The sequence below is a fragment of the Motacilla alba genome, chromosome 18 (assembly GCF_015832195.1).
Source record: "Motacilla alba alba isolate MOTALB_02 chromosome 18, Motacilla_alba_V1.0_pri, whole genome shotgun sequence".
Lineage (NCBI taxonomy): Eukaryota > Metazoa > Chordata > Aves > Passeriformes > Motacillidae > Motacilla > Motacilla alba.
The window spans coordinates 12094812-12105984 of NC_052033.1; positions in this window are offsets into that span (position 1 = coordinate 12094812).

Sequence of the window (11173 nt, forward strand, 5' to 3'; positions counted from 1 at the left end):
ACTTATCCTTTGTTTGCAATTAACTTTTATAGCATCTGAATTAAAGCTTTAAGGATGTTGCTGCTGGACAGGAACTTTCTGCACGTAGCTAAGCATTAAACAGCTTTGCAATAATAACTTTTTGAAGTATAATTTTAGAATATTGCTTGTAGTAAGGAGCTTTGAAAATATAAGTTTAGAATATATGTAAAGGAAATATGCTTATCTCAACACCTTAGTGAAACAGTAAAAAGCAGCTTGAGAAAGGAAGATGAACATCAACCCAAAGATTGATAGTTTCAACCAAGGGAAGCTGGACATCACTGTTACAAGATTTATAGTCTTTGCAATTAAAAGGTGGGCCCCCATCTGGAGTCTGGACTGCACCAACTGGAGGACCTCTTTCTTCTTTCAGAAGTCGGACCCCACCATCTGGGGATACTCCTTTCTGGGGTACATCCTGAGAAAAACTAACTCACAATAGTGTATAGAATTGTGATGTAAAAATCGGGAATAGAAACTGCTGACAAAGCTTATGTGTACCCCTATAAATATCTGTACGCCCCAACCATCGTTGTGCAGCTGGAGGGAAAACTTCCCCCACTGTACCCAGCGCTGTTTTGCTCATACCTTACCACATTAATTAATAAATTGATTGCTGCTTGAATATTGGCTTAGTCAAGCTTCTTATTTATAACAGATTTGGTGCATTGGCCGGGAAAATTTCCAAATCCATTGGGGGAGACTCCTGATCTCAGGGAGGCGCCCTACCTTGGAGGCTTTTGCCTCAGGTGGCCCTGAGTGACTGGGGAATCTTTCAGGGAGGAGGAAATTTCTAAGGTAAATTATGAGCAAAAGAATTTTGTGCTCCCGGAGTAGACTGCAGTAAGTTCACCTGTAATAACTCGTGCATGAAGACCCAGGCAAGAAAAGGAGGCTGTAAGTATCGCTTGGTTAGGTAGGATAAGAATGGGTGTAGACGTGAAAGAGTGTAAATGGCGTGTGTGTGAGACGTGACCTAGTCACGAAGTGATTGAGGAGTTCTTCTAACCTCGGTTCCGTATCCCCGCGAGGGGAGCGGCAGGTGAAGGAACGAAGCAAGTGAAGGAGGATTTTCAGTATATAAAAGGTCGGGGGCGGGATGCGATAATAGTCAGGGGGAATTTTTCGTAGTGAATCAGAGGCGGGACGCGGTACTGGCAGAAGGGACTTTTTATTATAGAAGTCCTTGACAAGAAGTGACCGAGTTTTGAACAAGTGTGGTCTAGGCAAGTGAGGGAACACCTGTTAGGATAAAATGGGTAAATGCCAAAGCAAAAACCCAGGAGCTGGTATGAACCAGCTGGATAATAGAGGTACTGAAGGTACTGGAAAAAGAGGGAGCAGTTTGCCAGATACACCGCAGGACAGCCCCTTGGGGTAATGTTAAAATTGTGGAATAAATGTGAAACTAGGAGAGGAAAAAGTAAAGAGAAAATGATACAATATTGTATGGTAGAATGGACTAAGGAAATGATACGACCTGATAATTTATATTGGCCAATGTACGGGTCATCTGAAGGGTGGATCTGTCAGGCCCTGAATGCCTATGTAAACAAAAAGGACCCTATTAATCAAGAAGAAAGCGATTACGCTGCTTTATGGCACGAGTCCTGGCCTACTCCCCTGTATGCATTACACACAAAGAAGGAAAAGAATCAGTGGGACCCCTTAGATTACCTTGCCCCCCCTTATCTACCCCAGCGAGCTGCTCCGCCAGAGGTGCCTAACACAGAACCCCTTGTACCACAAGCCCCGGTGGCTTCACTCCTAGTACTGGATTCACCAACTGCACAGAGAACGAGAAGCAGAGAAAGGGCATGAGCAGAAAGCTGTGAGGATACCAATAAAGAAGGGAGGGGGGGCCAGTTAAATCCATTAAGGGAAGTACCATTAGTAGGGAATCAAGGGAGACCAGTCACTGGGTATGTGTCAGCACCGCAGAACACCTGCGCCAACTCGGGCTGCTTTGAGAGTGCCCATGGAGCTCTGCAAACTGACACCAGGAACGTGGGGTGGTGAGTTTTCTTTCCCTGGGCAGAAGCCTGCATAATACCTTAGGGCCCTCGGCCCTTAGGGGCCGGCTGCCTGCTGGATTTTCGCAAATATCAAGGTTCCGCCCTGTTTGAGTGACCTGGGAATGGCAAATGCCTTCGGGAATGTTCTCAATGGCTGCAGTTTATGTCTTGGAATCATGGGGTGCTTCCCCCTAACCCTTACCTCCTCATCTCAGCCCCTTTTTACCGTGTCCCCTTCCCAGCCCCTAACCTCTACAGTGTTTTTCAGCCCACCCTTGCTCCATCCATCCCTCCGCCCCTCACCCTGCCCCCCCACGCTCCCCGCTCCATCCATTACTGTACCCACCGCCCATGCGTGAATCCCCTCCAGCAGCATGTGGGAGCCTGAGCCCTGGGAGGACAGTGCAGGTCTTGCAGCAGGACAACACCCAAATAAGACAGGCAGGGATATTGTTTGTGGGCTGCAGGGTGTCACCAGGTGCTGCAGGCTGAGAGGAAGGGCATGGAGGGTGACACGTAGCATGGGTGACACACAGACATTGCGGGCTGAGGGGCACAGAGGGAGGAGGCTTGAAAGTGGAGAGCTGACACTGAAGGTTAGGGGTACAAAGGACAGGACACAAGGTACCAGATGGGGTTAGGGTACAGGTGCAGCAGCCCTCACCCCAGCCCTAAGCTCACCCTAAACAGCACCCCTAAGAAAACACCAGTTTTCCCCAACAGCAGCGCAAGGCAGCAACCCTAATGTTGGGACAACATTTTCTGGGATTTTTTAGGGTATTGTTGGGGCTTTTTCAAAACTGTTTTAGGATTCTTTAGCATATTTTGAAGATCATGGTCAGGTTCAGAGGAAACACCCTCTGAAAAGGCAAAGTTTTAGGACTGCCATGGAATGCTTCAGAAAGGGACCTGTGGTGGCACAGTGGGCTGGGTCCCATGCAGCCGGTCCAAAGGCTGTAAGTTTTAGACCCAGCTAAGTTGTTGTGGTTAGGGTTAGATGCTCTCAACTTTGGTCTGGGAGAAATTCTGCACAGAAAAACTCACCTGTAAGACTCTGCCCAAGATTGCTTTCTCATCTGCCTCACGATCGTCGTGAAAGAAGACTGAGACCACAGAAAGAGAGAGGATCCTACATCCTGGTTTGGTGTGGGTTCGCCAAGTTCCCGGGACTGGAACTTGAGTTATTGTACCTCACGCTACACTGCTCCCAGTGAAAAGGACAAGGAGCATCTTGACCTTCCTTCACCTGAACAATGGCCTGGAGTTTTCCACCCCCAAGCCTGGCTGGACTCTCTTCTGGAATTACCCTTTGGTGGTCTCCACAGAAGACCCTTCATCTACTCTACAACCACCATGGCAGATGGACTGAGATGGGAGAAACCACTCCCTCTAAGACTGAGACATGAAACCCCTATGTGGACAAGACTCTTTTTCTCCTCAAGGACTGGAACCTGTAATCTGGGGGGAGGAGGGCAGTGTGAGTGTGGAGAACAGCTAATCGAACTGATCATGTTTGCCTGCAGGCAGTGAACCAGGAAAATAATAGCTCTCCCCACTGTTGAGATCATAAGACTATTGTATTCTTTCCCCCCTCCTTCCCAACTTTCAATATAAAAGGCCCCTCAAGTCAGCTAGCCTTTCGAGATCTCCCCAACGTAAAGGCGACTCCTCGGCTGGACCTCGAAGAATTGCATCGCCTCTATGTTGGTAGATATACCTACTCTGTCTTTCCTTCCTTTCCTATAGGGTTCTTCTTTCTCCCTCTCTCTCTCCCCAATTCCCTCCAATGCATTTTGCCGTGATTGTTCAATAAAGTACATGGATTTTGTTACTGCAAACCCCCTTGCCGTGTTGGTGTTTTGTACCCTGAGATCAGATAACGAACCATCACAATCTAGTCCCTAAGGGCGGATCGTGACATCACCCCCCAAGTTTCCCGATGCCAGTTTGCAGCAGGTGATTGGCACTGCCAAGGCAGCCCGAGTTCTTGGCAGGGGCAGCTTTGCTCCTGGAGAAATCCTGCACCGGTCCTCTTCCCTGTGAAACCAAACTCACCCCTCCTGTGTGTCGACGTCTGTTCACAGGAGACACGTGGCACTCCAAGGGCAGCGAGAGTTCTTGGCGTTGGCAGCTACGGTCTGTGAGAAATTGTTCTCTGTCTGCAATTTTGGAGGCAGAATCCCAGTTTTGGCCCTGGGCACACAGAGGGGAAAGACTGTTAATGTCCTTGGAAAGGAAAGTCTAGCACCCCATTGTTTAAGGGGCAGACGAAGAGCTGTGTAGGGGAGGGAACTTCCCCACAGGACCTTTCTTCACCTCACCCCCCCAGTCCAAGGTCTAGCAGCACCCGGTGTGACCAGCTGCTTTCAGAGGGTTACCCGGTGTCCTAGTTTAGGGCAAATTTGGGAGAAAACCTGCAAAAGGAGGCCCCTCCAGAAAGCAAACCCACACAGCCCCTCCCTCCAACCGGTTCGGGAAGGATTCCTCGGAGAGAAGTGGAAAGAACCTGTTTATTTAACAGGCACAGCACCCCCAGCACACAGAATGAACAATACCAGATGATAACACTCCTTCACCACTCTGAAAAGGATGACAAATTCAGAAAGTCTCTTTTGGGGGGTGGTTGCTCTGTTGTCAGTCCCTCCGGCGCTGGAGATGGCTGCTGCAAGCCACGAGGTGCAAGCTCTCGGTGTTTCCAGGTCCCAGTCCAGAGCAGGTTCGAGTAGCTCCAAAAAGGGAAGGGGAAAAAAAAGGAAAAAAAAAATAAGAAAAAAATACAGTCCAGAGGAAAAAAAAAATTTGGACTGCTTAGCTAAACTAACTAATGAGCAGAAGCAAAAGCAAAAGTAAGAGCGAAGCAGGAGCAAGCAGAAGCCAGAGCAAAGCAAAAAGCCCAGCAAAAAGCAAAAGCCACACTATGTACTCCCCGTCTCTGTGTCCCGCCAGCCGTGGGGGAGCGGGCTGATAACAAAACCCAAAACAAAACATTCACTCTTCAGAGCCAGTCTTGAAGGCACAGAACATAATATCCAGCATAAACAGAACACACAAATGGGGATACAAGCATCATAACGTCACCCTAGGACACCCAGGCACACCCGCACAGGGAGCTGCTAGTCCAGAGGGGCTAACGGGGGTATCCCAAGCATCCCTCCAGACGCTTGGGATGCGGTTGAACGCTCGAGCTACGGTCGGAGCATCCAGCAGGGACTAGGGAGCAGCCGGACCCACTCGGGCACGGAGCATCGCTTCGAGAAAATGCCAAGGGAAGAACCCTCTCGCCAAGGGGCAGCACCTGAGGGGGCCAGGCAGCATGTGGGGCTCCAGGGGAGAGCTTTCAACTTTCCCCTTTTACTGTGTCAGTCCCTCCCCAGAGCCTCCAGACCCTCCACAGCACTCCCAGAAAAGAGAGGGGTTATTAGAAGAAAAAGGGTTTAAATAGAGGGAAAAAGCTTCCCTTTCCCTTATTTTTTATGTTCGAATTGTGAGGGAATCTGCTCCCCCTGCAATTTTAATGGTCTCAGTTGGAAGAATCCTGCCTTTTCTATGCTGTTAGGGGTGCTAATTGACAGGGAGTCCCCATTTTCCATTATTTTCCAGTTTAAATAGAAGGGGAAAACCTTAACAATGTTTTTTATGGGTTTAAATTAAGGGTAACCGCCCTCTTTTTTGTTGTCCTAAGGCTTAAACTGAGGGGGATGCCCAGCTATCTCGCCTTCTTAAGGGTTTGGATTGAGGGAAAAATCCCTATTTCTTTCATCACTGGAGAGATTTACAGTAAGAAAGCCCCCTCTTTTCCCAATATGTTAGGGGATTAAATTAAAGGGCGGAAGGCATTTATTTGCCATTGTATCAGTTTCAGTGGAGGTAACTGCCCCCTTTTCTCATTTTAAGGGGTTCACTTGAAGGAAGCTCTGCCTTTTTCAGCATTTTAAGGGTTTAAATGTGCATTTCAGGGCACTTCTTTCTGTGCCCTAGGACCAGATATCTCAGAGAAGGGTGAGCTTGGCACGTACCTAACCCTTACACTGCCCTGGAGGCTATTATTTTTCTTATTTTTGTTTATAATATAGATAGCCCTAATTAGAGGTCCCAAGGAGACTTAGACTATTCATATCTTTAGTATTCTTCTCTACCCTACTTAGTCACACGTGAATTACTACTTAGTGGTCACTAAAGAATAACTATGTAGTTAACAGCCAACTACCCAATTTGTCTGGCTGTGCTACCCAAACTCAAAGTTTTATTTCTTACCAGTTTTCCACCCTCTTGCTCCAATTAGTTGTAGCCAAAAAGAAAGCATTGTCATTCCTCTGAAGAGTTTTCCTATATCAAGCCCCTTATTCCCCTCAAATTCAAGGTAGAGGAGCCAAACAGCTGCAGCTGCTCTGAGGGCTTTTATACCTGGTGGGATTTGCCCCCTCCCTTTTCCTGGGTGCCATGGGAACGAGAGGCGGGCACCATCAGGGGTATATTAACCCCAGCTTTTGCAGAAGGGCTTCATTCCCTCCCTGGGATCTGCTGGGATAAGAGCTCTCCTCTCATTTCAGTGAAGAGGCTCTTTCAGCTTATCTTAGCTTGTTTCTAGCAGGTGCCTTTGGGCATCTAAAGTCATAGAGGCTTTGAAGATGCTGTGAAGAATTCAGCATTGAACACAGGGAGTATTTAAGCTCATGATTTTGGGTTGTGTGTTTAGGGGTGGAAAAGTGCTTTTGTAGCTTCTAGTTTTGTTCTTGGTTGTTTTTAGGTTAGAGGAGGAGTGCAACTTACAGAAATTCCTGATTGTGTCAGGTACAACACTTTCTTTGGCAGATTCATCACATCACAAAAGGGATCTGCCCAGTGTCAAAGATGATGCTTGAGATTGAGGCTACAATTAAGTTGAGGATTGTGACTAGGAGCAGGAGGGTGAGGAGGTATCCTTTCAAGAGTTATTGTGGGGGGTTTTGAAGGCAGCAAGGTGAGAAATGGTGTCTATTTGAGGGCCCCCCAAGGCTTTTCACAAGTGTAGTGGAGGCATTCACATGTCTTACAGCACAAAAGCTCATCCACTGCTGTCACAGAAATGCCATGTAACTTTGCCTTTCTCTAACCCAGGTGCCACAACCTTGGACTCAGAATGAAGCTGGAGACCTGAGGACCCAGGCACACTCAGGAGAGGGTAAGTAGCTGATTTTCTGGGATTTGGCCCACATAACACTGAACTCATACATTGTTTTTGGTTTTCTTTATTGTAGCTGACTGAGAGGCTGACAGGGATCACAGGGCCCTTTGAGGCAGACTCATTTCAGCTCCAATGTGGATTCATATCACCAGTCATCCAAAAGATAAGTTGGGGGCCGTGGCCTGGAGATGGGATGATAGGAGAGTAGCGGGTTGGAAATTCCTGGGAAACACTTAAAAATTAGCAGAGGGTGAAGAGATGCCCTCTAAGGGGCCCCTTGGGACAGCTAAAGGGAGAGGCTCTGCTTTTGATTGCAGCTGTAGGGTATGCAGTGCAGAACAGTTCCGGTCTGTGTTGTGTTGTTCGGTGTCCCGTGTTACCTAGTGTGTCTTTGGGGTCCCTTGGATCAAATATCTCTGCCTTTTCTCCTTGAGGCCCTTAGCAAAACCATCAGCTGTCATGTCTAGGTTCTCGAATGCTGGCGCTTCTCAGCAGGATGGCAACATCGTTTGTTCTTTTACCGGCGGGCTCAGCCGCATCTTCAGGCGTCTTTTGAGGTCTTGTTCCCGGCTGTATCAGCATCCATCCTTTCCAGCTGTGAGCTGTAAGGTCCTGGGGCACGAAAGATTGTATGATATGGAGAACATTCTAAACATATCATTGTCTCACAGCCGCCTTGATCATCGTGACCAACAGGTCTTATAACAGGTCACTCTGTTCTAGTCTTCTGCTCCTTAGAGGAGCTGCCTCCATCCGCTGTCCCCTGAGCATCAGTCATCTCTTTTGGCATCCTTGTGGTCCTTGCCACTACTTATTCTTGCCAGGAACTCTTTTCTCATCATTGTGTCACACTTTGTAGTATAAAGTGATGTTTGTGTTTAGAGACCCCATTGTTTGTCACGTCCCGTCCTGTGTCACGGGTGTGTGCACATATTTGTGCCGGAGCTGCTCTGCCCCGCTGCGTAGCCTGGTGCGATAGGACCAGTCCCAGGGACTTGAACTTCGTAGTGTGGGCTGTAGTTGGACTCTAGGTGGTATTCCTAGATTGACACAAGATGTTTGGAGCTGTGAAGGTATCCTGCAGCCCTTTGACTTTTGTTCTAACTTGCTTTCAGATCCAGAAGGATAGAATCCATGGCAGAGCGCCCCATTCCGGGTGCACGGGTTCGGCCGAGCAGGTCAGTCACGGTTTGTGTTTGCAGGGGAAGTGTAAATGGTGACTCTGTTACAGCACTATTCTTTGTCTTTATTTTTAGGAAGTAAAGCCAGATATCAGCAGTCAAGTTGAAGAGGGCAAGGTGAGCAGTGTCCAGTGGACAGAAGCAGTTGTTATTGCTGAGGTCTCAATTTCTGTTGCAACTCTAAGCGTCCATTCTCGTTTGTGTGCTTTAGGCAGTCCACTCGGAGTATGCCAGGCCCCCGTCACCAGCCACCTGATGGACCTGGTTTGCTGCTTTCGTGAGCCCTGTGGATGTCCGACAGGACTCGGTGATGAAGCCTTTGCTTTTTCTGTTTAAAGGTGGCACCCGGGTAGCCTTTGGCAATGGCGGAGGAGTTGCAGGGAGTCAGGGAAGCGGGGAGGAGGAGCGAGGGTCCACTCAGGTTTCAGCAATGCCACATCACCTCGTCCGCTCTTAACCCAGGCGGACCCTGCGACAACAGCGTGGCCTCCGAGCACGGCGCAATCGTGCTGCCCGAGGACTCGGGCATTCTTAGGAGAGCGGTGAGTAGCAGAATTGTTGGGTTTGGCCGACGTGCCGCCAAGATCACACAGTGATGCTCTGTTTTCTTGACTGTAGGAGACTGCGAGACAACAGCCCAGTGACAGCAGGAACTTCCCAGATGGCGAGGCGGCCTTCCTTTGCACCTGACATGGACCGGGTTCCCCAGATGTCAGAGATAAGTGGAGGGCTGTGACCCAGAGAGGGGATGAAAGTGGGGTGCTGGTTTGGGACTCACCGGGAGGAGTTTTTGAGTCTGCTTTGGAGACGGGGATGTGGAAGAAGCGGCCCCTTAGGCCACTGAATGGGAAAGTGTCACTTGTGATCACAGTGCTGAGGTGCGCAGGGCAGAGCAGTCCTGGTGTGTCTCGTGTCGCTTGTCTGTTGTGCATTCTGTGTGTTTGGGTATCTCAGGTCTTTTTCCTTAGCCCTTTGAGGGGCCTATCAGAAACCCACGCATCATTCTTAGCATCTGTGATCTCTGCGTTCCTTGGCCTGGCACCGATGCCATAGAACTTTTGACTCGGGAGCTCAGACAGGCATCAGAATCGCATCTCTCTTTAGAAGCATCCGGTCAGATGTCTTTTCAGGTCTTGTTCTGAGCTGTATGGACAGCTGCGCCCCGCAAGGATCCATTGTGGCAGATGAGGACTCGTAAGAATGTGAGGACTGGTAGAGGATTCTGACCGTAGGATTCACAGGCATCCATCTTTGCAGTTCTTGGAATATATCATTCAGTTAGCACCTTCTTCCTCCAGGGTTCTCTGAGCTTCATCAGCTCGCCATCGCTCTCTCCTCGGTCATCTCATATTGCATTCTTTTGGTCCTTGCAGTCATTCTTCTTGCCAAGAGATTTCTGTCCCTGTTGTGTCCCCCATTGTTTGTCACGTCCCGTCCTGTGTCACGGGTGTCTGCACATATCTGTGCCGGAGCTGCTCTGCCCCGCTGCGTAGCCTGGTGCGATAGGACCAGTCCCGGGGACTTGAGATTTGTAGCGTGGGCTGTAGTTGGACTCTAGGTGGTATTCCTAGATTGACACAAGATGTTTGGAGCTGTGAAGGTATCCTGCAGCCCTTTGACGTATATCCTAACTTTCTTTCAGGTGCTGATGCATTATATCCTTGTCAGAGCGCCCCATCCCGGGCTTGTGGGTTCCCATGAGCAGGTCAGTCACTGTTTGTATCTGCAGAGGAAGCATAAATGGTGACTATGTTACAGCACTGTTCTTTGTCTTTATTTTTAGGCAGTCAAGCCAGAGAGCAGCAGTCAAGGCTGAGTGGGCAAGGTGAGCATTGAGTAGTGTACAGAAGTAGTTGTTATTGCTCAAGTCTCACTTTCTGTTGCAACTCCAAGCCTCCATTCTCGTTTGTTTGCTTTAGGTAATTGACTCGGCAGATGTCCAGCCCCTGTCACCAGCCAGCACATGCACCGGGTTTCCTGCACATGTGGGCCTTGTGGAAGTATTACAGGACTCTGCGGTGAAGCCTTTAAATTTTCTATTTCACTGTCCTATCTGGGTAGCCATCAGGACAGGCCAAGGAGTTGTGGTGAGTCGGGGAGGTAGGGAGCAGGAGCGAGGGTCCGTTCAGGTTTCAGCAATGCCAAATCAAGTTGTCTCTGCTTAATGTAGGCAGACTCTGCGACAATGGCGTCAGCCTCCGAGCACGGCCAAAGCGTGCGGCCCGAGGTCCTGGGCATTCTTAAGAATGTGGTGAGTAGCAGACTTGTTTGGTTTTGGCCGATGTGCTTCTAAGCTTGTGCACTGATGTTTGGTTTTCTTTCTCTTGGCAGAGTAAGATACGATAGCCCGGTGCCAGCAGGGACCGCTCAGATGGCGAGGCTGCTTTCTTTTGCACCTGACACAGATTAGCATGCCCACCTGTCTGAGAGATGAGTAGAGGGCTGTGACCTGCAGAGGGGATGAAAATGGGGTGCTGGGCTGGGACTCACCGGGAGGGATTTTTGAGTCTGCTTTGGAGACGGATGTGGAAGAAGTGGCCCCTTAGGCCACTGAATGGGAAAGTGTCACTTTTGATCACAGTGCTGAGGTGCTCAGGGCAGAGCAGTCCCGGTGTGTCTCGTGTCACTTGTCCGTCGTGCATTATGTGTTGTTTGGGTATCCCATGTCACAGGTCTTTTTCCTTAGCCCTTTGAGGGGCCTGTCAGAAACCCACGCATCATTCTTAGCATCTGTGATCTCTGTGTTCCTTGGCCTGGCACCGATGCCATAGAACTTTTGACTTGGGAGCTCA